Source organism: Octopus bimaculoides, chromosome 4 (assembly GCF_046866305.1).
Source record: "Octopus bimaculoides isolate indiv1 chromosome 4, ASM4686630v1, whole genome shotgun sequence".
Lineage (NCBI taxonomy): Eukaryota > Metazoa > Mollusca > Cephalopoda > Octopoda > Octopodidae > Octopus > Octopus bimaculoides.
Genome location: NC_142931.1, coordinates 139,849,543 through 139,877,143, shown reverse-complemented (window position 1 = coordinate 139,877,143; position 27,601 = coordinate 139,849,543). Strand labels below are relative to the sequence as shown.

The 27,601-nt window shown below is 35.5% G+C and overlaps 1 protein-coding gene across 3 annotated transcripts in view; it reads left to right on the top strand.

Annotated features, from left to right (window-relative positions):
• Positions 1-27,601, top strand: part of LOC106878516 (uncharacterized) — a 175,091-nt gene that overhangs the window by 59,900 nt on the left and 87,590 nt on the right. Inside the window, exon 1 of one of the 3 annotated variants that reach the window (XM_089351578.1) lies at positions 19,411-19,432. The exons of the other annotated variants lie outside the window; for them this stretch is intronic. The gene's annotated coding sequence lies outside the window, so the exon portion shown is untranslated. Of the gene's footprint in view, positions 1-19,410; positions 19,433-27,601 lie in introns of those variants that run through there. 3 annotated transcript variants of the gene reach the window in all.

The following is a 27,601-nucleotide window of genomic DNA, read 5'->3' as shown; positions in this document are numbered from 1 at the left end:
TATATATATATACATATATATATATATATATATATGCAGTCGTCCTCAAAGTTATTCATACCCTTTTTAATTTTTGTGATTTAAAAATTTTTTGTGATGAAATGAATGCATTTTGTCAAGGTTGTTTATGAGTTGTATGTGACCAACAAGTGAAAGGATAACAACAATACACAATTCAAGAAATTCTACTTTTCAAGGGTATTTTATTCATGGATTTTCAAAATATGCTATGTTCAAAATTATTCACATCCTATGTTTACTGAGTCTAATATCTTCATTTAATAGTCAATAGCATAGCCATTGTTTTTATTACTGCTTCTAGACGGCTCTTGTATGTGTCCACAAGCTTCTTGCATGTTTCCTGTGGGATGTTGGCCCCCAAATTCCTTGGTGAAAGCCTCAAGCAGGGTCAGGCCGATCGGTTTCCTAGCCACAAGTTCTCGATCAGATTCAGGACAAGACTCTGATTTGGCCATTCTAGGACGTTGACATCCATATGATCAAATATTTCCAGCTTCGTCTCATCAGACTACAGGATGGTTGACTAAAAGCTGGGATCTTGTTTCAGATGATCTGTGACGAGACGAAATTGGACTTATTTGGCCATATGGATGCTGAATACGTCTGGAGTAACAAAGAAGAAGCATACAAGTCGAAGAACTCTTTGCCCACAGTCAAGCATGGCAGTGGAAGCATAATATTATGGGGATGCTTCTCTTCCAGTGCCACAGGGAACCTTGCCAAGGTCCAAGGAATCATGAGAAAGGAGAATTACATTAGGATCCTTGATGAAAACGTGAAGGAATCCGCTGAGAAACTCCAACTCGACTACAACTGGAAGTACCAGCAGGACAATGATCCGAAACATACCGCTAAGGTAGTGAAGAAATAGTTCAATGACAATAACGTCAACGTCCTAGAATGGCCAAATCAGAGTCCTGGCCTGAATCCGATCGAGAAGTTGTGGCAAGACTTGAAGACCAGAGTGATGACTAGGAATCCGATCAAACTCACCCAGCTCGAAGCTTTCGCCAAGGAAGAATGGGCCAACATCCCACAGAAGACATGCCGGAAGCTTGTGGACACATACAAGAATCGTCTTGAAGCAGTCATAAGAAGAAAGTCTATGCTATTGACTATTAAATGAAGACATTAGACTCAGTAAACTTAGAGTATAAATAATTTTGAACATGGCATATTTCTTGAATTGTGTATTGTTGTTACTCTTTCACTTGTTGGTCACATACAACTCATAAACAACCTTGATAAAATGCATTCACTTCATCACAAAAATGAAAATCGCAAAAATTAACAAGGATATGAATAATTTTTAGGATGACTGTATATATTGTTGTTTTTGGCATCCTTTTGTCTCGGGAGACAATGGAGTTGCGCATAAAATAATCTAATCCGGATTTTACATTTCATGTCCTCTCCAGTTTCTTCTCCAGTTTTGCGCAGGCCTGGGTTAGATCTAAGAAAATCCTGGGAAGCCCAATCGTGAGGATTCCTCTCTCGACCTTGCTGGCGTAGTCTAAAGGAGAAGAGAGAATTACGTTTGGCACCAGCTTGTGTCATGCAGGGTCGTCACTCCCTGAAGTAGTGAAGAAAATTATCAAATAATTTCGTTCGTATTTTCTAATTGCCACATCATCATCATCATCATCATCTTCATCCTATGTTTGAAAAGAGGTAAAATTTATTCAAATTTCAAAAACGATAAATAAAAGTTACAGAGGAAGAACAGAGAGGTACAAAATAGAATAAAATAAAATAAAATCATGAAATACCACAATAATTGTTTTCTTTTTTTTCTTTTTTCCTTGTTAATTCAAATAAGATTGGAAAGGGTTCAAATATTATGAAATAGGAAAGTAAAGATTTAAATGAACTAATTTATCTGACAACCAACAGTTATATATTCATTTAAGTTCTTCAATTTTCCCACCCGCAAATTCTAGTAGAGTATTGGCTTTTCGCTTCTAAAACAACGAGAAAGCAATCAGGTGCGGGCGTGGCCGTGCGATAAGAAGTTTGTATCGCAAACACTTGGTGTCAGCTTCATTTCCACTGCGTGACGCCTTGGGCGAGCATCTTCTTCAATAGCCTCGGTCCGACTAAAACCTTGTGATTGGATTGGATTGGATTCGTAAATGAAAATTGAAATAAGTCCATCCTATATATATATATATATATATATATATATATATATATATATATATATATTCTTCTATGTGTTCCAGTCATTTGACTGCGGCCATACTGGAGCACCGCCTTTAGTCGAACAAATCGACCCCAGGACTTATTCTTTGTAAGCCTAGTACTTAGTCTACCGGTCACTTTTGTTGAACCGCTAAGTTACGGGGACGTAAACACACCAACACCAACACCAACATTGGTTGTCAAGCGATGGTAGGGGGGGGGCAAACACGCACACAGACACACACACACATACACACACACACACACACACACACACACACACACACACACGACGGTCTTTCAGTTTTCGTGTATCAAATCCACTCAGAAGGCTTTGGTCGGCCCGAGGCTATAGTAGAAGATACTTACCCAAAGTGCCACGCAGTGGGACATATATGTATGTGTATGTGTGTGTGTGTTGTGTGTGCGTGCGTGTGTTTATGTCTGTGTTTGTCCGCATCACTGCGTGATAACCGGCATTTGGTGTATTTACGTCCCCTTAAATTAGCGATTCGACAAAAGAGACCGATAGAATAAGTACCCGGCTTGTAAAAAAAAAATAACAAAAATAAGTACTGCGGTCGACTTTTCGACTAAAAATTTTTTAAGGCGGTGCCCCAGCATGGACGTAGTCTAATGACTGAAACAAGTATAAGATAAAAGGTTTTAAAAAAATAATCTCCCGCCACTTCACCAGATGGCCAGTGTTATATTTTTCCTTTCTCGTTTAATTTTATCATCTGTTTAACACTCTCAGAAATATATACCAAATCGCATCACTACATCGCGTTCTTATGCAATTAACCTCAGGGCAAAAGGTTAGGGTAGAGTTACAATTTATTTCTTAAAAAATGTCACTAGTGTAACCAAATACAATCATTTATAAACTGATTAGGTCCTTATGATTTTATTTCATATTGCAAATCTATCACCTCATAAGTTTACTTTCTGGATGCCTGCTTATGATATCAGATATGTATACAAAATAGGAGAGTGTGTTAAAAATTGAGACAAAAGCAAGAATATAAAAAAGGAAACTAATATAGACTCACTATGCATATAATATTATACATATGTTGCTATGTATATAATATGGCACTTGAGTCAGTGCAGATATTTATGTATGGTATGTACAGATGTACAAGCAGCGAAAAAAAACCCATACGTATTTGTATATATGCATGTATATAGGTGTATGTGTGTATGTATGTAAGTATGTATGTGTATGTGAGTATGTGTGTATATATATATATATATATATATATATATATATATATATATATATATATATATATATATATATATATATAATATGTGTGTGCGTGTGTGTAATTTGACATGTGTATGCATGTATATATAAATATATACATACTCAGACACAAAATTTAAATATTACTTTTACAGATACATATGTACAAATACGTAAATGTATATTTATATGTAATTATATATATATATATATATATATATATATATATATATATATATATATATATATATATATATAAGTATATATATGCTTGTATGTGTATGTACGTATATATGTGCCCACACATACACGCACATACATGCGTATATAAACAAAATTTTAAAAAGCCGTCAACGCACGACGTGGACTATATACTTGTAGGTAAGCAGTTAATACCATTTCTCAGAAAGTTTGTAATCAATAAAGCAGGTGTCTAATCCATCAAATGGTCATGTTGTGTAAAGCCTTGGCCTCGTTCAGCTTGAAAGAATGTTCATTATTTGTTGGTGGTATGGTATACTAGATTCCCATTGGAAGATCCGAGTCACGCGTTCACACACACTCACGCGCGCGTATCATATAATACAATATAATATATTATATTATATATGTATCTATGCATGTATGTATATATATATATATATATATATATATACACACATACATACGCAAGTGATTTTACGATTATACATCATAACTTAAGCTTAAATTAGATTATAGATCATAATCTTTACAGTAATCGAGGCATATGTCACGATTTAAAGCACAAGAAGAATTTTGCCTCTTATTCCTTGCAAAATGAGATAACTGGTGTTGAATCTCCAAGAAGAGAATAACAATAGTTTAATCATTTGTTGGTTTAATAACAATTACAGCAAAATGAATTCAAATTTACTTAGTTCCATTACCTATCGTTATTGCTCGATCTTAAAATGACTGTTCATTCGTACTTTACAATATGCTAAAATATATAACAACGTAAATGGCACTGATATAAATAGCATTTTCTTTGTTCAGAAAACTCTGCATGCTTGGTAAAAATGCTGTGTATGGTCTAATAGGTGTTTCCGATGTCAATATACAGTATTTCGTTCGACAGACAGTGCTGAGGTATGTGAATTTGGAATGCAATTTTACTTAGTGTATGGTTTGTCAATGTTGATTTGATAGACGCTTGCTGTATTTTGTATAGTCTCAGATCAAATTTATTCATTCCATTATGCAATCTAAAACCAAAGTTGCTTGCCTGTGTTTTGGTCGTACTTTTCTAAAATCAAAAAAAGGGCTTCGATCACTGAAGGCACTTTCATTTTTTTTTCATAAGAAACTCAGACAATATCAGTAAACGTACAAGGCCATACATATTTTGGTTGTTCTTTTCTAAAATAGAAAAAAAATAGACTTCTACGATTGAAGATACCTTCATTTTGTTTTTACAAGGGGCACAGATGATATCAATAAACATACAAAGCCATACATATCCGGATTGTACAAGGTTGATGGTCAACCAATGTCTTTTACTATAGCCTTGTGAGCGAATTTGGTTGACGAAAATTGAAAGAAACCCGTCTTGTATTTATGCAAACATGAAAAATAGGACGGATGATATACAATATAATATAATATAACATAACATACTACAATATAATATAATATAATATAACATAATATTACATTATATACATATATTTGCAGGTAAATGTGCATATATATATATATATATATATACATATATATTATCTATACACGACGGGCTTCTTTCAGTTTCCGTCTATCAAATCAACTCACAAGGCTTTTGTCAACCCGTCTTACCACGCAGCCACTCCTGTGCTTATATATACATACATACATACATACATACATACATATATATATATATATATGTGTGTGTGTTTGTGTGTGTGTGTGTGTGCGTGTGTGTGTATGTATGTACGCGCTTAAAGCGTTTGCACATATTGCATTAGATTTTCCATATATTTCATAAGGTAGATGGGATTTTACGGAAATTTGTCGTTGATTACGTGCCCGCCCAGGGAAGTCTTCATTGGCTTGAAGAAGAGGTTGGTGTCGCTGTGTACTTCTAGATAATATTTAATCCAAAAGTTGCGATGGAAGTCCTTCAAATATTGCGAATCCCGTTGTTTGTATACATGGACATATATTGTCAATTTAGCTTTCATATAAGGGTGTGATTTGTGAGTGTTGTGGTGGTTAGTGTTTTCGGCAGCTCGAGAGATGCGGAAGAAAACGGAATTGTTGTGAGAGTTTACCAAACGTTAGCATATGCTCATTTGCTGCAGATGTCCCAGCATGGCCGCAATCCAATGACTGAAACAAGTAGTAAAATAAAAGATAAAAACGTCTGATGATGGAAGTTCTTTTTTCTGTAAAAGCTTGTCATAATTCCAGTTTTATCATTTATGTAAATACTTGAATTTGAGACAAATTTAAAACATGTATAATAAAGACGTAAAATCGGGCAAAAACAGAACAAACCTATTATATTTTTAATTACTTTTCAAATCAGAATAACGAGTTTTTTTTTTGTTTTTTTTTTCTATGTCCATTATTTAACGTATATCATTTGGTATACGGAGAAAAACAAGAAAAAAGAGGAAGAGAGCAAAGAAAATAGTAAGTAATGTCGAGAGAGAGAAAGAGAGAGAGAGGGGGGGAGCTACAGGGTTTATGATTCTGAGTTAATATAAACACGTCGGTTATGAATAGTAGTGAATGTTTCAAATGTAATTTTAATTTTGTTACGAAACTTTTCAAACTCGAACATTTGGAATCTTTTCTTTTCTTCAGTCTTTATTATCATTATTATTATTATTATTATTATTATTATTATTATTATTATTATTATTATTATTATTATTATTATTATTATTATTATTATTATTATTATTATTATTTATTCTTTTCGTTATTCTATGAATCGGAAGAGAGTGGTCGGAAGAGAGTGGTCGGAAGAAAAGTTTTGAATTTTGTTCTTAAAAGTAATTACATAATCCTATAGGGAATAGAACGACTGAAATTTATACAATATGGAATCTGTTGGTTTCACTCAAAGCCCTAGGTTAGCATTTCTGCTAGACTATTAAAACTAACCAATCCTTTAATGTTAAACACAGAAAACAATTTAACTATTTTTGGCTGTAATTTTTGGGATACAATAAAAAAAAAATGCGGGATGTTTTAGCTTAAAACGTGCATTAGGAGATTAATATTTCACACTGCATCATTACAGACAAACGTTTTACGAGTCAATCTCATCTTCGACACCAAAATAAGAATTAAAAATTAGTGACAATAACATTCGTCTGAAAAATGTTTGGTTAGGAGGCTCGCTTTGTAAGCACGTGGTTTCAAGTTCAGTCCCACTGCGCGGCACTTTGAGGAAGTGTCTTCTACTATAGCCTCGGGCCGACCAAAGCCTGTGAGTGGATTTGGTAGACGGAAACTGAAAGAAGCCCGTCGTATATATGTATGTATATATATATATGTATGTGTGTGTATATGTTTGTGTGTCTGTGTCCCCCCCCCAACATCGCTTAACAACCGATGGTAATGTGTTTACATCCCCGTAACTTAGTGGTTCGGCAAAAGAGACCGATAGAATAAGTACTAGGCTTATAAAGAATAAGTCCTGGGGTCGAATTGCTCGACTAAAGGCGGTGCTCCTGCATGGCCACAGTCAAATGACTAAAACAAGTAAAAGAGTAAAAGAGTAAAAGAGTAAAGAGTATATGTATGTATGTATATGTGTGCGTGCGTGTGTATGTGTATGCGTGTGCTTGTCACTCTTTCATCGTTTTACAGCTGGTGCTGTTTTTTTTTTATGAAAACTCTCCAAACCGGTTGCCCTAGCATGGCCGCAATCCAATTACTAAAGCAAATAAATGATAAAAGATATCGATTTATCATCGCGTATATAAATCGGTTCACTGTCGTATGCTTTATCAACCGTAGCTTTGAAAGGATAAAAAAAATCTGCTTTGGTGACAGATTGACACATTATATTGCATATAAATACATACTTAAATGCAAACTTGCAAACATACATACACAGATACATATGCGCATAGGAATTTGACAGGAACGAAATTAATGAGAGTCAACAGAATTTTCGTTCTTCTATGTTAAAAAAAGTCTGGCTGCAGCTGATGGGGAACGCAGAATTACATGAGACTCAACTGCTGCAGTCAGTTTTTCTAACTTAAATTTATGTGAAACCCTGTTTTCGCACATTGATGCCTTTCGTGTCAACTCTTTCTTAAAGAAGTTCTATGCTCGAAACAGCAAGTTTAGTGCACTTATTAAATTGATTTGATTTTTCTAGATAATAAATGTCTTGCCGACGCAAACCAACACCAGCCTCTCTCAACTCTACTTAGGGTCTGAGGAAACGTTGTAAAACTAAGCGCTTTGTAGGCATGAAGGCCAAGGTAACCCCATAGGCCAGCCACATCTATCTATCTATCTATCTATCTATCTATCTATCTATCTATCTATCTATCTATCTATCTATCTGTCTGTCTATCTATGCATCCATCTATGCATCTATCTATCTATGTGTCTATCTGTCTCTCTCTCTTTCTTTCTCTCTCTCTCTCTCTCTCTCTCTCTCTCTCTCTCTCTCTCTCTCTCTCTCTCTCTCTCTCTCTCTCTCTTTCTTTTCTCTCTCTCTCTCTCCCCCCCCCCTCTCTCTCTCTGTATACAGTAATCCCGCGACTATCGCTGAAATAATTAAAATCTAAAAAAAATTAAAATCCAAAACCTCCCACAGAAATAATTAAAATCTAAAACAATATAAATACCTATCGGCTGCAGAAACCCGTGATATACTGAGTATTCCGCGATATAAATTTGCATATATTAGCCAGAAAAATCCACGATGTACTGAGTGCGCGATAGGTGACCTGCGATATGGCGAGGGATCACTGTATATATATATGTACGTATGCATATATCGCCGTTGTCGGCTTTATCTCGTATCTCAGTATTTCTTTTCTTTGCTGAACACTTCCTTTATGGTGATGTCCTTGAAGACTGCAGACCAATTCTTGCATAGAAGAGTCGATGGGATTGGCTGCATGGGAATGTCGGTAGAGAACGAAGTTGATTTTGCCGAGCCTTTCTCTCCTGTCGTTTGTTTTCTTCGTTTTTTTTTTCTCTTCTGGTCTCTTCGAAGTTTTTGATTCCGATGGTGATGGAACACCGACAATTGGTACGGTCTCGGACCTGTGTTTCGAAACGATTTAGGCTCAATTCAAGTGGCTTTCAGTGTTGCTTTGAGTTGGCTCTTGTGTCTTTGAAGAGGGCAAACACGTGGTTTTTTTCCTGATGTGTGTTCACTGAATAAGACTTGACGCTTCGTGACCATCGAAGACGGTGTTTCATGATCAGTGATCCGATACTTTGACTATGGTTGTATGTGGGTGGGTGGGGGGTGCGTGTATACATATGGGGATACGCTGTCCAAACGGCACGTAGATATTCTATATATGTAACCTCGTGGGCATTGGTACCATTTTCCTCTTTCTCCGTTCTTCCATTCTCCGAACTTTCCATCTTTCCGACGAAGGGCTACGCCCGAAACGTCATACACTCTCTCTTTCCTTTCCTGAGCGTCCAATAATACTATCCATATCACGTCCTCACTTTGTTGTTTTTTTGTTCTTTTGTTATTGTTTTTTTAAAACTATATATATATATATATATATATATATATATATATATATATATATATATATATATATATATCCATTTGTATATTGACAGTTAATAACATAGTTTCAGTAAAGACTTAAACAAAAATTTAATGTAAATATAATTACTCCAAAATATGAAAACGTTGAAAGCATTTCTTAAATAAGACGCAGTTAGCTAATCCGCTTAAGTATAATACCGGAAGTGTTTGTATTCTTTCAGTAGAGTCGTAATATTTCCTTTTAATAGCAAATATCGATCAATGTATGGTTGTATGTGGGTGGGTGGGTGGGGTGGGGGTTGCCTGCGCGTGTATACATATGGGGATACGCTGTCCAAACGGTAGGTAGATATTCTATATTTTTAATACTGTACGAAACTGTTAAATTTACTTTCAACTTTATTTTATTGTGTCAGATGTTTTGTCGCATAACTGTGGCCCGTTCGCAGAGACAGAATTCCACCGATGTATTGGAATGTGTTAGTGAAAAGTTAGGACAAAACTTTTGACATTACTTAATATAAATTTCTATCCAATAATATGAAAAAGACATTTACATACACGACATTTTGTGCATATTCAGATTTGTAATAAATAGTCATTGTTACTCGTGTGGCAGACAAATGTAGAGATTAATTGGTTTTATTTGATGGCTGGCTGCGGTATCCAATCTGGAATATCATATTTGTGAAAGGAGCTTCTTAAACATTTAGCAAAGGTAGCGTACATGTATGTAAGTATATATATATACGAAGGGGTACTGGCTTTGAGGGTGTCATGAAGGGCCTGGTTGGAGGCCCAACCTTCGGAGTTCTCTTTCTGAGGTTAGAATCATTAAAGGACCGCTGTAATAAGTGTGTGAATCTGAGAGGGGCATGCGATGATTAAAATCATAATTAACTGATCCTCTTGTATTTTCTTTTACCCAAAGCTAGGAAATTTTCAGCGCTTCTCGTATATATATATATATATATATATATATATATATATATATATATGCGTATTTATATGTACAGATCACGCTTATGTGAAATACATGTGTGTGCATTTATGTATCTGAGTAAATGTGACTATTAATCTATCTATCTCTATATATACATACATACATACATACATACATGCATACATATATGCATACATACATATATATATGCATACATACATACGTATATATACATATATATATATATATATATATATATATATATATATATATATATATATATATATATATATATATATATATATATATATATATATATATATATAAATATATATAAACGTATATTCGTATATTCTTTTTGAAAAACAAATGTTTATATTAAAAATTCACGAATTCGCTATATAATCAGCTAATCTATTTCCTTCTCTTTTGCTGAAATTCTGACACTCCTATGAAAGGTTCTTCAAAGTGACAAGTGTTGAAGTCTAAGTTCTCGAAGGGGGAAAACCATTTTCATTTGGAAACCACAGAGTGAAACTTCTTGGGAAGTCTTGTCAACACACTTTCGTTAGATTTTTCCATCGTCTACTTAATTCCCACTTAAATCGTCAAGCATTCTCTCTGTTGTATTTTAGTTTATATTTATTCTCAGCGCACCGTTTTCCCCAAGGGTATCAACAACACAGCAGAAAACAAGAAATACAGGGAGTGTAAGAGAAATTAAAAAGAGCACCACAAAGACAGAAATAAACAAATCACAACCGTTTACAAATACATACGAAACCGGCATAGTGGCTTCTTCTAGTTCTCAAGAATTACCATCAAAAGCGGAAAACATTAACGATGTTTGCTGCTTCTGATTCAAACTGTTGCCCTTTGTTGCCAAACAAAATTTTGAACTTCTCGATTCACTTCCTTGAAATGATATAGGGCCGGTCTTATACAATGATTAGGCCACTCTATTTCAATCAGCTCTCTTACTTAAGGGAGGAAGCCGTTGAGGAAACGTTAATATATGAAATGTTTGTTTGTACTCTATACGACATATATGTTTGCGCTTGGATGAATTAAGACAACTGTTTACTACGTAGAGTTGTATCTGTTATGAACCCTAGGACTCAAAAAGCCGGATCTTAACCCGGTTTCCAATATGACTAACTCATGGTATAAGTGACTGAGATTACACCACTCGTCCCTGAATAGGGCGCCAGACCGTCACAAAGTTAACCTCCTAGTTATTTCTGGAACTCATTGACGTTTGGCACAAGGCTAGCAAGATTGGGGTGGGCATAAGTCGATTACATCGACCCCGAAAGGATGAAATACACAGTCGACCCCGGCGGGTTTTGAACGTAAAGTCGGAAGAAATGCTGCTAAGCCTTTTGTCTGGACGAAATGCTTAGCAGTATTTCACTCGTCGTTACGTTCTGAGTTCAAATTCCGCGGTGATCGACTTTGCCATTCATCCTTTCGGGGTGGATAAATTAAGTACCAGTGAAACACTGGGGTCGATGTAATTGACTAGTCTCCTACCCCCAAATCTGAGGCCTTGTGCCCCCAGTAGAAAGGATATAACAGATGGACACAAGTGCACATGCTCACCACACACATATTTCAGCGTATTATCATTTTAACATTTTTTTTATTTAATAAGACGGTGAGCTGGCAGAAACGTTAGAACGCCAGGCGAAATGATTAGTGGTATTTCGTCTGTCCTTACGGTCTGAGTTTCTCACACCTTCCCGAGTGTCAAACTAATACACCTGCTTGTTGTTTATGCACTTGTCTTCGTCTTGTTTTTATGTAAATTTCAACTATATATATACATGCGTGCGTGTGTGTGTGTGTGGTGTAATGTGGTGTGGTGTGTCTGTGTCTGTGTGTGTGCGTGCTTTTAACCCTCATGCTTCACAACCGGTGTTGGTTTATTTACTTTCCGTAAGTTAGCGCTTCGGCAAATCAAACACGTAAAATAAGTATCAGACTGTAAAAACGTAAGTAATGGGATCAACAAAAACCCTTCAAAGCGGTGCTCCAGCATGGCCGCGGCCCATAAACTGTAACAAGAGATAAAAGATATATTTCGATTTAAGAAAAGATACATTCTTATTCTTTATTTCTTTCAACCATTTTGAATGCGGCCATGCTGGAGCACCGACTTTAGTCGAACAAATCGACCCCAGGATTTATTCTTTGTAAGCCTAGTACTTATTTTGTCAGTCTCGTTTGCTGAACCGCTAAGTTACGGGGATGTAAACACGCCAACATCGGCTGTCAAGTGATGGTGGGGTGGACGGATACAGAGACAAAAGCATATACGCACACATGTATGTGTTTGTGAATCATTGGCGATTTTATTCCTCCGTCTTTCCTTCTATTGAACGTTCTTCTGTTTCTGAAGAAGAGCATCTGCTCGAAACGTTAAATCATCTTTCTTTCTTTCCCTGAGCGTCTGCTAATACTTTACATGTACCAGGTCCACGCGTTGTTGTTTCTTGTGGGTTTTTTGGGGGATTTACTATATATATATATATATATATATATATATATATATATACACCAGGTTTCTTTCAGTTTCCGTCTACTAAATCCACTCACAAAGCTTTAGTCGTTCCAAGGGTAGAGTAGTTAACACTTGCCCAAGGTCCCACGCATTCGGACTGAACCCGGAACAATGTGGTTGATATGCTAGCTACTTACCACACAGCCACTCCTGCGCCTATGGATATATTCTAAAGCTGTTTGCTGGGGAATTTTTCCCAAGCGATTTCCAATGTAATAGTCATGTTAATAAGATTTCCGTATGTAATTTCCTTCAAACGTTTAATCTTAATGCTATTTCCTCTAACTGATTGATTACTTTCTAACTATAAGACTTCTGTGACCATTTTATTTCCCAGAGAAACTATATATCAACTATTCCATTTTTGATCGAGTGAATTCAATTTAGTTTTTTTTTTTTTTTAATATCATACTCCCAAAATTAATCGTCAGCATTGAGGCAGGCATGACTGTGTTGTGTAGAAGCCCCTTTTTGGAACCATATGGTTTAGGATTCATTCGGTTTTAGTCCCAATGCACGGTAACGTGGGCAAGTGCCATCTACTATAAGTCTGGATCGACCATTGCCAAGTGACAGGATTCGTTAAACTGAAACTATTAAATTATTTCAAGATATCGCTTTTGACTATATCATTGCAACTCTCTCTCTCTCTCTTTCTATATATATATATATATATATATATATATATATATATATATATATATATGTATTATGTATGTATATGTGTGTGTGTGTGTGTGTGTGTGTGTGTGAGTGTGTGTGCCAATCCTTTGTTGCATGACAGCCACTATCGATGTGTTTTCAAGCCCCTGATTTGCAATATGAAAGTACCAGATTTAGAAATTACTACTGGAATCTATTTGTTCGACTAAACTCTTCAAAATGGTGCTGCTGTATGGCCGCAATCCAGTGATTGAAAGGAGCCAAATTTAGAAGATAGTTCCAGTGAAATCGTTACTTTTTACAAGGCTATAGTATAATAATAATAATAATAATAACAACAACAACAACAACAACAACAACAACAACAACAACAACAACAACAACAACAACAACAACAACAACAACAACAACAACAATAATAATAATAATAATAATAATAATAATAATAATAATAATAATAATAACACCTACATGAACTTCTAACTTGTTGTCTCTTGAGGTCTCTGGGTGAGACTTGGATCCAACTTGTACAAATGCAAAACAAAAGTCAAACATAAAATAATAATAATAATAATAATAACATCGAAAAATACCTTAGGAATGAGAACCCAGGTTCGAAATTTACCCAAGACACCTGATGAAGGCTGGAGGGTATCTCAGCCGAAACGTTATGTTAACAACAAACAAGATGAGGACAAATATCCGTCAACTGTAAATAATGTACATAATTCCTCACCTCTTAAATATAGAACTGTAATTTCTTTTCATTCTAACATTTTCCCTCTATTTAGTGAATGTTTCAGGTTCTCAAATTTCGCTTTTGGAACTTATTAAGTATTTATTTAACAAATATATTTCGTGTTATTGAATGTGTTAATTGTAGATTCTTTGTTACAGCTGATGTGTAAAGTCGTGTCCAATCAAATCTACATCTAATCAGTATTGTTCACAGAGATACCCGTAATCTCATAAATATTATATGTAAACCTACGAAGTAGACATACAAACCTGTGAATTTTATCTATTTGTTTATAGAATCCCAGAAAATCTTTGAACAGCCTTCAACGATTTTGTCCCAATTAGGAGCTTCATCAGTGATGTCTATGTCACTTGAACAGTCCCAGAGAAAGGAGCAGCTGGTCTGTTTATATAAACATCATATCTAGTAGTTTCAGAGAACAGAAACTATTAATTTACATATCACTAGTGTTTAACATTTTGGTCCGGTTTGACTGTGGATCTGCACATGGCAGCTTCCTTTCCGGGATGTAGACCTCAGTCAAATTTTTCTGAAGATGAGTGTAACACATTTTCCCTCTGTATGCCATCGATGCTGTCCAAGAGAAATGCCAGCCTGATGCAACCCAGCACCAGTGTTGTCACAGACAAACTCAGAACAAAATAAAATAACGGAATAAGCACTTCAATACATTTCTCCAACATAAACAATTCAGTCTAATGATGGCGCCGACTTGTTTTGTTGGCACACCGTCGCTTTCGACGTCGAGGGTTCCAGTTGATCCGATCAACAGAACAGCCTGCTCGTGAAATTAACGTGCAAGTGGCTGAGCACTCCACAGACACGTGTACCCTTAACGTAGTTCTCGGGGATATTCAGCGTGACACAGTGACAAGGCTGACCCATTGAATTACAGGTACAACAGAAACAGGAAGAAAGAGTGAGAGAAAGTTGTGGTGGAAGAGTACAGCAGGGTTCACCACCATCCCCTGCCGGAGCCTCGTGGAGCTTTAGGTGTTTTCGCTCAATAAACACTCACAACGCCCGGTCTGGGAATCGAAGCCGCGATCCTGTGACCTCGATTCCGCTGCCCTAACCACTGGGCCATTGCGCCTCCACGGCGCTGACTTGTTATATAATGTTTTATCAACAACGGAAAAAAAAAACGAAAAGTTGTCCTCAGAGGGATTTGAGTTCACACCGTAAAATATCGAGTCAAACACTGCAAGGTACTTTATCCGACGTTGTAAAGATCCTGCTAATCCACTTGCCTTATAAATTTCAATAAATATGTTTAATGATAATACTTTCTTTTTTAATTTAAATTTGTCTGTATTCGGGAATTGACCTATGCCCGCAGTGATTGGAGTTATGAGCTAACGTATAAATTACGATTTATTCCTTACTTACAAGGAACTTGAAGAAACCTTATACGTATACATATTAAAACCATTCAATATTGAACTTAGCAACATAATTTGTCCGACTCAAGTTAATTAGAAAAGGAAGTACAACTTAACCATTAAGATTTTGTAAAAATGAAGGATTTATATTTCCATTCATCTGGCTTTTGTTTGAAGTGAGGTTATAAATATATTCTTTCCAGCGTGAGGAAATATTTTAAATCCAGCATATAAAGTCGCCATGAGAATGTCTTCAAAGATTTACAGCAATATAAATTTGGTCTTTAACCAAATTCTAAGCTTTAATTAATTAAATTTCTATTCACCAGCTGCAATATTTCAAAGACAGACCATTAATATTCTCTCGCATTAGAAGTATTTCCTTTTTGCGACCCAAAAACTATCTGCATAACAGAACTTTAGTATAGTGAAACACCATAAATTAACATTAATACCGCCTCATATACATACATAATAGCAGATTGTGGAACACTTGAAATGAAATATATTAGATAATATCAGAAGAATGGGAGAAGATAACGTGTCTTCAGTCTTGGGAAAATGAAAAATGCTTCCTTAAACTATGACTCGACCTGATAAAATCACGTGTAATAAATACGTTAGCGAGAAATCTGCCACATTTATTTCGAGCGTAATTTTGATAGGAGTAAATCGTGTTTCTAATGAGATATTAATGTTTGATATCAAGTGCTAATTTTATAACAGGGTATTAAATGTTAACTGCAGTTCATATCATATCTCAGAGGTGGGCATTCAGTAATACAATGATATTACATCCCTAGCGAACAGAACTCACACAACCTGGTTTCGAATCCCAGCTAGTTTATTTCTTATCTTACGACATAAGTACTCCTAGACTGGCCTTGTGCCAAAATTTGAAACCAAAATAATATTATTGGTCGTTTACCTACAGGACAAAATGTTCTGTGTTCAAATGTCGCCTAGTTCGACTTTAGCTTTCGCCCCTTCGAAGTACATAAAATAAGTACCTGTTGAACGCTAGGATCGACGTAATCAACTTCTTCCTCCCTTCAAAATTACTGACCTTGTGCCAAATTTAGAAACGGTATTATTGCTAAATATCAATGCTACAACTTATTTTTCCCCGAAACTGTGCATATATTTAAGAAACTATGTATAATCTTAATCAAAAGTCAGGGATAAAATGCCTGTATGAATATAACTTTTTTCTCTCATATAAGTGTCAAGTTTCAATATTCTGTGCTGAAAAAAGTTTGGTAATAATATTGTATCTTAGAAGACAGAGTTCAAATAATGTATATGAAATTTTGTTTTCTACAGAAGAAAGAACACAAAGTTTCTTTATGAGATCGGCACTTCTGTGTTATAATAGACTTGAAAAACAATATTGCTGATAGATAAGTTACTGATTTAACAGAAAAAAAAAAAACTTAAAAACTTTAAACAAATCACAATTAAATCTAGCTGATCATTAATCTCAAGCACAAACAACCTCAGAAACACTGTCGCAAATATATAAGCGCAAGTGAAAGTACTTGTGTACGAAACCCTGAGACGTGTGACTGAACAATAATTCTTTGGACAAAGGTTTTAAAAAAGTTGGTGAGCTGTTTAAAAATATTTCTTTTATCTACTTTGGTAATGAATTCATATAAAGACCAAACGCAAACAAATATCGTTCCTGAAATATATTTTTACTCTTCCAAAATATCTTCTCGGTTTCATTGTAATTTCATTGTCTATCCAAGTAACGCTATTAAAAACAAACAATTCTTAAGTTTTTTTTTAAATATATCTAATTTTCTTTTCTTTTCTAAGAATTGCCAACGTTATTTATTTATTTATTATTATTATTTTTTTTTTGCCCTACAATTAAGATGGCTATTTTAATCATTTTTAGAATTATTCGCGTACGTCAGTTACATGACTTTTAAACTTAGTTATTGGAAAAAATAGAGTTAACTTGTAGGAATAATGCTTTCTAACAAGGAAAAACTGCTGAGGAGGGTGTTGCCGATTAAGTACGACCCTTTGGCGAGTATTTATTTTATTGGCTAATGAAGAATAAAAGTCAATATTGACATCGGCGGAAATTTTAACATAGAATGTAAGGCCACATAATTTTCTATAAATTAGAAAATTACTATTTTTAAATCTCACGAGAGATATTCAGCAACAGTACTTTAGAGTAAAGATTTTTGCCAACATAACATGGCAGTCCTGGTTTAGGACGAATGTTGCTGTAATTTAGCACCAGGAGACATCGTCTCCAGCTGGCTATACGACACGATCTGTGTCCTTATATTTTCGTACAAGGGAATCCAGCTGGAGACGATATCTCCTGGAGTTAAATTACAGCAACATTCGTCCTAAACCAGGACTGCCATGTTATGTTGACAAAAATCCATAACTTTCTGTGTTCAAAATTTCATCGAGATTGACTTTACTTCTCATCTCCATCAAGGGTCTGCAAGATAACTAGTAACCAAGTACAGTTTTTGATCCTCAATCACTTCTTCCCGACATTTAAGGGCTTGTGATTATGGAAGATTAAGAATTATTTCTGATTTAGGGATAAGCCCTGGTTTTTAATGGACAGAGGTAGTCGAATAAATCAACCTTAGCACTTGACTATTAGTTTTTTTTATCGTGCCTGGAGGGATAAAAGATAGAGTAAACCTCTGCGTGATTTGAAGTCAGAATTTAAAGAGGGGGATTTAATTGCTACAAAGTATTCTATCCGATATTCTAACAAATTTACAGCTTTGTCACCTTAATGATAATAATAATAATAATAATAATAATCCCTTCTTCTAAAAGCACAAGGCGTGACATTTTGGGGTGAGGACAAGTCGATTACAGTACTCAAGTAGTACTTATTTTGTCAACTCCGAAAGAATGAAAGGCGAAGTCGACCTCGGCGGAATTTGAACTCAGAACGTAAAGGCAGACAAAACGCCGCTAAGCACTTTTGTCCGGCGTGCTATCGATTCTGCCAGCTCACCGCCTTCAGTGTTAGTTTGAAATTTTTTGACATACGACCAGGCAAAGTCGACCTAGGCGTAATTTGAACTCAGAACTTTTGTCCATAAAAATACCCCTACGCATTATAACCGACGTGGTAACGATTCTGTCGACTCGCCGCCTTTATAAAAGCGATAAAAATTAATACATGCTTTTAATAGTTTTACAGTCATGAATACGCAGTCAACTGATTGGAAATTTATTATTTAATAGATGCTTAGGAACGAAGGGTTAATAATCGCTTTCACTCTATTATCTAGCACTCCGTCGGTTGGTAGGCATTCCATCGGTTACGACGACGAGGGTTCCAGTTGATCCGATCAATGGAACAGCCTGCTCGTGAAATTAACGTGCAAGTGGCTGAGCACATCCACAGACACGTGTACCCTTAACGTAGTTCTCGGGGAGATTCAGCGTGACAAGGCTGGCCCTTTGAAATACAGGTACAACAGAAATAGGAAGAAAGAGTGAGAGAAAGAGTACAGCAGGGTTCGCCACCATCCCTTGTCGGAACCTCGTGGAACTTTAGGTGCTTTCGCTCAATAAACACTCACAATGCCCGGTCTGGGAATCGAAACTGCGATCCTACGCCCGCGAGTCTGCTGCCCTAACCACTGGGCCATTGCGCCTCCTCGCCGCCTTTATAAAAGCGATAAAAAATAATACATGCTTTTAATAGTTTTACAGTCATGAATACGCAGTTAACTGATTAGAAATTTATTATTGAATAGATGCTTATGAACGAAGGGTTAATAATCGTTTTCACTCTATTATCTAGCATACAGTAACTAACAATATCATTTACCCTCAGTCTTTTCTATCTACAAAACCTACTTTTTCAAGCATCCATGTTTCATGCTTGCTTGTTATCCACACGCTTCTAATCATACTCAGGCGGTGAAGTTACGAACTGGTGAGGGAATGAATAAGGTGAGTGACAAAAGCACAATAGTTATTTTTCGGGGGGAAATGTTTCTAACAAGAAAGCAGAGAAAACCAAATCAAAATTTATCTGTGACCGCCAGTAAACGCCTCTTTCTTTTCCCTTTTGATCTTTCGACTCCTGTTAAAAATGTCGCCACAGCTTTAACAATCGATCGACCATCTCAATTTATATCACAAGAATATGTGTTTGGTGAATTCTTTCCTTGTCTTGTTAGTAAAAGCAGCTGCAGCTCTTGTAAGATTTGTGTTTCAGACAGACAGACTAGCTCTTATACATGAGGTGAGTCCATAGATTGAGCGATCATTCCTGACAGCACGCTATCTGACTTATTTCTGGAACGCAATGTCTTTGCATTCTATAGCAGAAAAATACTTCTCTGATGTCACTGATATGACGAAGAAGGCGGGAAGAGATTTAGTGTGTGTGTGTGTGTGTGTGTGTGCACGCGCGTGCTGTTGTTGACGTGAGTGTGCGTGTGTGCGTCGGTCGCGTTTGTGTGTGTTTATGCGTGTGTTTGTGTATGTGTGTGTTTATTAGTGTGAGTGTGCGGTCTCGCGTTCTAATATGGAAAAATGAACATTTTCTTTTCTCGCATTATACTGAAGTTCTTGACATACTAAGGAGGATATTTAAAGTGTCTGAAAAGTCTTTCTTATATCAAGTTATCTGATCAGATCCTCTCTAGAAATGTCGGTGAGACCGTTAATGAGGAATGTCTTTGCGCGCGCGTGTGTGTGTGTGTGTGTGTGTGTGTGTGTGTGCGTGCGTGAGTGTGCCGTGTGCTTACTACTAAGTAAAGAAAACGTGAAATATTAAGGCCAACACTTGATAATCTTGGCAATTACCTTGCTAAAAGGCTATATCAATGTGAAGTTAATCTTTCTCGATTTAATGCTATTAACGTACTACAAGAACTGTCCAGATGGGCTGATGCCTTATCAACTGGTATATATATGACTATCTGAATTACCCGGCGTTGCCAGGGTTACTGCTGTTCTTATTGAGATTAGTAAACAATAAATATGAAGAAATATTTTTTTTCTCATAAGTATTTCAAAATATCTATATTTCATTTAAAAATCCAAATTGTAACGATAATAGTATTTTGAACTGAAAATCTGTAATTGAAAATCTGTCAACCTTGAAGCACCTCAGAGTAAACAAAATTCATTGAGTAATTTTCTTGATGGTGTCCAACTTGTGGTCAACCAACATAGAGTTGGCCGTGGAAGAAGTATGTATTAGAGGAAATCGAACTACCTTGAAGAATTGACCGTGAGACTTGTTAACTTAAAGGCGGCGAGCTGGCAGAAACGTTAGCACGCCGGGCGAAATCCTCAGCGGTATTTCGTCTGCCGCAACGTTCTGAGTTCAAATTCCGCCGAGGTCGACTTTGCCTTTCATGCTTTCAGGGTCGATTAAATAAGTACCAGTTACGCACTGGGGTCGATATAATCGACTTAATCCATTTGTCTGTCCTTGTCTGTCCCTTCTGTGTGTAGCCCCTGGTGGGCAGTAAAGAAATAAGAAATGGCGCTAAGCATTTTGTCTGACTTACTAACAATTCTGCCACCTCAGCGCCTCTAGACTTAAGCAAATAACAAATATTACATTACAGTGGTGTATTGTGTACCACCAGCATTCCATATATGTGTGTAAGGGCGCATGGCCTAATGGTTAGGGTGTTGCTCGCGAGATCGTTGTTCCAATTCCTAGACAGGATGATGTATTGTATTCTTGAGCAAAACACTTCATTTCCCGTTACTCCGAGATGACTTCGACATCTGACGCGTGGTACACCGTGCACCTGTTGAGGCAACGTCGATTTGATGGAAGAAGTGAGCTAATAATGTACAGCACATGCATTTGATCACTATAAACAAATCATTCGTGCAAGTCGTTCGGCAAAGACTGAGCGACACTTCGACGGGAGGGTCCAGCATATACATATATACATGTGTGTGTGTGTGTGTGTGTGTGTGTGTGAATGCATGGGTATGTATGAATGTACGTGTGAGTGTGTTAGTGTGTGTATACACTTACACATACAAACATATTTTTTTCGACTAGGCACACACAAATAAAACACTCATTGAATAGTAGTGCAAAAGAAACACACGTACACACACACATATATACATGCGTGTATAGACACAAAAAATCACTGGTATTCACGTCACTACAAATATACAAATGATTGACAGATATTGCAAAAGAAACTTGTTGGAATTCTTTGAACATTTGGCAAGCAATATAATCACTAATCGTTGTGAGTGAGCGAAATGGCTGCTACATTCTGTTGACAGCAATTGAAAACCTATTTGGTGTATTTACTAGTGTTTCGGAGCTTTGCATTTCCTGCTTCAGGTTTTTGGGTCTAATACCGTATCAATGTGTCATTAGCTTTTTCTTTTTTTAATATTATTGTACGTTTTGGTGCACCCGTGTTTCTAAGAAATTTGTGTTTCTAAGAAATTTAGTTACATTAGGGTTCTGAATTACTCGCAGGTGACAACATTTCAAGAAACCAAACCAGAATTGAACTGGATTTCCTTTCTCTTCTATTTCTTTTTTGTCTTGTATTTATTTCTTAAAATATATTTTCAAAACGAATTTAATGCAAAGAAAATAATCAGAATTCAATTGAAACTTGGCGTTTTCTCAAGTCCCCTAAATACACTGACTTCAGTACTTTAAAGAAGTTACTCGAAAAACAAAAAAGAGAAAAAAAATAGAAAACAGCTAATAATACGTATGTTTGATTAAGACCTCTACGTTCCAGACAATTCTCTATTTGGTTTAACTCCCGACTCCTTCAGCTAATATTTTGTATTGCCGCAATAACTCATTAAAATATATGTATCATTTTTCTTGGTCAACATTATGGACTTTTGATCTCTAGGTCTTGATGAGATGGTCAATCATCTTGTTGATATTAATCTCGTTGTTCTTTGAATTTGCGGTTCATCTTGAATTACTTAATTTGTTTCTTCGTGCTATGTTACACACTGAGAAAGCAATCTTTATTTTTTAGAGGATTTATTTCTATTTTAGCAGTTAAAAGTTCTCTCTGACTATCAATCTTGTTAAAAAAAGTTCTTCTTGGTAGGTTTGGTTAGCATTATTTATCTAAGTGTTAATGGTACTTGTTTTAACAGAACCGTTATAATCAGACTTTTCACTGCGATGAAGCCGATAGCGATATTTATCTTATTGGTGGCGGGTATAACCAGCAGCCTTATGCTATGTATCTTCGTCTACTATCTACTCACTCCGACTCCGTTGTAATTTGGCAGGTTTTAGCTACAATACAGGCAATTATCTTCTTTTCTAAACTTTTCCAATGATAACTGAAACTGGCATAGACGGGTTTAACTGACCATACTAATTTCCACGAGAACTTGTTTATTTAATTATTTTTCCTCCCCCACTCACCCATCTTTATTTCCAGATATCGTTCTTTCGTTATTTCTCTCGCTTTTTATTTTCTTCTGAAGCAATTAAAAAGGAAGCTTATGCAGCAAAACCTCTTTTAACTATGAAATCGCTGAAGATAAAGACGGATGTTCAATGCTAACCTATTTCTTAAATTGATATACTTTAGAAATTTTAAGAAACATGTGTAGGTAGCTAGTTCGATAAATCGTTTTATGAAATTATAAAGAAATTGTGTAGTGTTGCATCTTATTTATTTTTGGCAATTTTCAGAACCCTTCAAATCTCAGCTTGATGTAGATATTCCCTCGTGTTTTAATAGCTATTGTTTTTATACTCTTTTAACAAGTTTATTGTTAGTAGTTCGTTGGGTGTAAGTTAAAATTTGAGGAAGTCTTATTTTTGTAATATCGTCCTGGAAGATAATACATTGCATTCAAACAAAGGTTTATCAACCATTTTATAGTTTTGTTGTCTTAAAAAACAGGTCTTGTCGGATTTATATTCGACGTTATCGAGGGATCATATTAAAACATATGCTCCGTGGGAGTTGGCTTTGTGCTAAACAAAAAATATAAAGTTTATAAAAATAAGGAAAGATAGCAAAATAGGAGAAACAGTATTTTGCGTTCTCAAATTTTTGCTATGAATCAGCTCAAAGAAAAAAAAAATTGTTTTAATAACGTTTATAAATAAAACTAGACTCATGCTATGTTTTTTTAACACTATTTTGCTCAATGGATATTGATGACCTGATGAAAATCTCGTGGTTTTAGTATTCCACTCTGCTTCAATGCTTCGTTTTAGTATATAATATATATTTTGAATACTATCATCAAATACAGAATTAGTCCATAAATCATTAATAAAGTTTTCCCGTTACTAAAATTACTTCTGTTTAATTCTTGTTTATTTTGATGCGGATGATATATTTGGTTCACAGGTTGTCATTGTCAATAAAACGTTATCCTTTAATTGTCCTGAGTAAAAGAAAAAACAAACTGCGTGGCAGCCGCAGCCGTATAACCACTTCCGTGGATGATCGTCAAGTTAAGAAGTGTGCTTCGTAACATGTTTTCAGGTTCGGTACTACTGAGCGGAACATTTGGCAAGTCCTTCCACTTATAGACAGGACATAATCCGTTCGTGTAGATATATATTTGTAATGCAATATATCGATTCATAGAATTCTGTGGCTATCACAGAAAGCTCCTCGAGTGGACACAACTATCCTACTACATGATTTGTAAACGTACAATGAGTAGCATGCCTATTAGTGCAGACCTGTAAAACGAATTTTTATACACTCAAATTATTGGCTTCAAATTTTGGCACAAGGCCAGCAAGTCCGAGGCTTAAGTCGATTGCATCGAACCCCCCATCCTCGGGGCTCAACTGGTGCTTATTTTATCGACCCCGAAAGGATGAAAGGCAGAGTCGACTTCGGTGGAATTACACTGAAATTATTATTACATGATGAAGGCTGCGAAACGTCTATAACGCTACAGATATCAAGTGGTTAAATAAATATATTAACCACTCTCATACCTCCTGACACTCTATGGTACAATGTATATATATATATATATATATTTATATATATATATGATAATATATATATATATCGCTATAATGTACATTAGAATATATCTATAGATTTATCAGCCAGTGCTGAGCATTACGACGATTGGAGACAATACTCCTGTACAATACGTTCGTGAATAGAAAAAGGAGGGAACGGTTGTATGTATCTTTCGATACTCAGTGGAACGTTCATAGGCTGGTGTGAACTTTCGTGATCTATACACAAACGCATTGTTTGTAATCCGACAGACATTAGGAAACATACACACACACACACACACACACACACACACACACACACACACACACATATATGTACATATATATATATATATATATATATATATATATATATATATTCATATATGAACTTACTTGGAAATGGATACGTCGCATTCAGTTGAATAATATGCAATATATATACATATATATATATATATATATATATATATTACAACTCTTAGATGATCGTAATTGACCTTATATCACCATGCACACCTACAGAAAATATACAAATGAATATAGATCCACACCTATCCATTTCTATGAAAGTGCTTTAATTTAACAAACATTAATCTTCCGAGCGCTTCATGGTTGATTAAAACAGCTGTTCTACCACATGGAGCAAACACTCTCATTATATATCACAGACAATGTATGTACTCGGCAGGTTACAATAGAATGGCAGGCAGTACGGAAGCAATCATCATTGGTTGATTCAGATTCGGAGAAAGAAACAGTAGATAAATACAATAAAATCAAAAAAATCAATCCCGTAAAATAAATAAAAATTAAAAAAACAAAGAATGAAAAGGGAAAAGAAAAAATATAAAATGTAAAATAAGAAAAACAAGTTTATCGATAAGATTTGCTTTCTACGTTCTGAGTTCAAATTCCGCCGAGGTCGATTTTGCCTTTCATCCTTTCGGGATCAATAAATTAAGTAGCAGTTGCATACTGTGGTCGATCTAATCGACTGGCCCTCTTCCAAACATTTCGGGCCTTGTGTCTGTTATAGAAAAGGTTATATGTTGTGTCCATAATACAACATTTTATTTAGTAGATGTAAAGAATGTGCGACTTAGTATAATCATGGGAAGGTGGGTAACCCAGTGCTTAGGGAGTTGTATTCACGATCGCAAGGTCGTGGATTCGATTTCTGAACGGGACGCGTCCTTGTATTTTTGAGCAAAGCCCTTTATTTTACGTTACCCCAATTCACTCAACTGTAACTGAATAAGCCTGCGAGGGACTGGCGTCTTGTTGAGAGCGTAATGTTGTGATCTTGGTCACGTATACTGGCAACTGGCCCTATGAGCCCTAGGCCTCGGGACAGTAATGTCCAGAGGTTGATGATGATGATGACATGTAATCATTCATAAACAGCTCAAATACAGAACAAGAAGCAAATGTAAATTTTATGCTCTATCATAATGATCGAAATTGCAAGTGTTCCCACTACTCACCGTCTATGCCACAAAACGAAAGGAAGCATTTCTTTTCTCATCAGATGTTTAATGATTTCAATATGTTCAATGATAGCAAAATGAACTCCTTCCAGTTCAAAAATGAACTTTGTTTGCTTTATTTATTATTATTCATTCATTCATTCATTCATTTATTGAGTCTACTTTCTTTCAAATTATTATTTTTGTTTTTGTTTATAACTGAGATGCCATATCGCACAAAGTGCATAAATATAATTTCGCACTCATTGTTCTGATTTGTAAAGGTTATTTAAAGTCTAAAGGTTATTAAAACCTAAAGAATTTGTATGTCCTGTCAAAAATAATGCATAAACATTAATCTACCTTATACAATTTCTTTTATATAAGTTCCGTTTAATTTAATACAACAAAAATGTTGGTTTACTACATTCTTACCATGCTAAATTACTTTAATTGGTCGAAGATTAACGTTCGGAATTAATTACCAGTCACTAAATTGCAAAATAACACTAATCTCTCTGAAATAAACACTAATGCTACCTCTGTTTCCACGTAGGCATTATTCCCACCTCTGTCAACAAATACTCCAAATTAATAATTTTGTTTTCACCACTGACATTTAAAGCTGATTTTTTTTTTTTGTTTAGCTTTTGTTTTCATTAATAGATAACATTTGATTGCATTTCTCTGGTAAAACATGTTTAGTTTATATCAGTGGCTTTTATCTCTTCAACCAAATTTGTTTTGATGCCAACGATTGATGTCGAAGTAACCTACCGTCTACATTCAGGGCAACAGAATCGATATCTTTCTTATCTTCAGCGTTACTAAAGATACATGGTACGATGCCCATTTACCAGTCAATGCCTTATCGTTGACAAATAATAAACACGCTTTAGAGGAAAGTTCTTGTCGCTATGGAAATCATATCATTCCGAACAAAGTTTACCACGTTGAAGAACTGCGTGATTATGCATCACATCAAAAGATATTTATATATTTTCAATTTTAAAGATTAGAATTACTTTCTCTCCAAACATTTTACATCATATTATCGAAGTTTCTTTTTGGGCGCGAAGTGTAGCTGCAAAATATTTATATAGTATAGAAACGAATCCTTCCCGAGTACACTAAATGGTTATCTTGTTTATTTGCGTAACTTGACAAAAATAGATCAAACTTTTATATACAAACTTGTGTATATGTATGTTATTGTGTATGAATTCAATATTGCGGTTACATCTGTTGTCCCTCCAACCAGCTATACCCTTATACCGTAACATATTTTCCACCTTCTCCTTAATCTGTCATCGTAAATATATGTCTGATGTCGTTGAATGTATTGTACCTGTTTATCTTCTTTACTCTCCCGACTTTGACTTGTCACCTTAACGCCAACTATTTTCGTGATTGCAGAGAAGGATACCACATTTGGTTCTTTCTATACTGATCACCTGATCCCCACCACACTACCCGTTTGCTTTGCAATATCTTTCCGCACCTGCTTTAACCCACAGCCTCAGGTACTTTTCTTTCATTTATTCACTCTTAGACAATGAGAAATGATACTCTATAGCTCACAACCTAATGGCAAATTACCATTAGAGTCTCCCAAAAATTTCAAGATTTTATTAGAGTAAAAATGGGACTAAACAGCACCATATGTAACTTGTTTTTCTTTTCTTT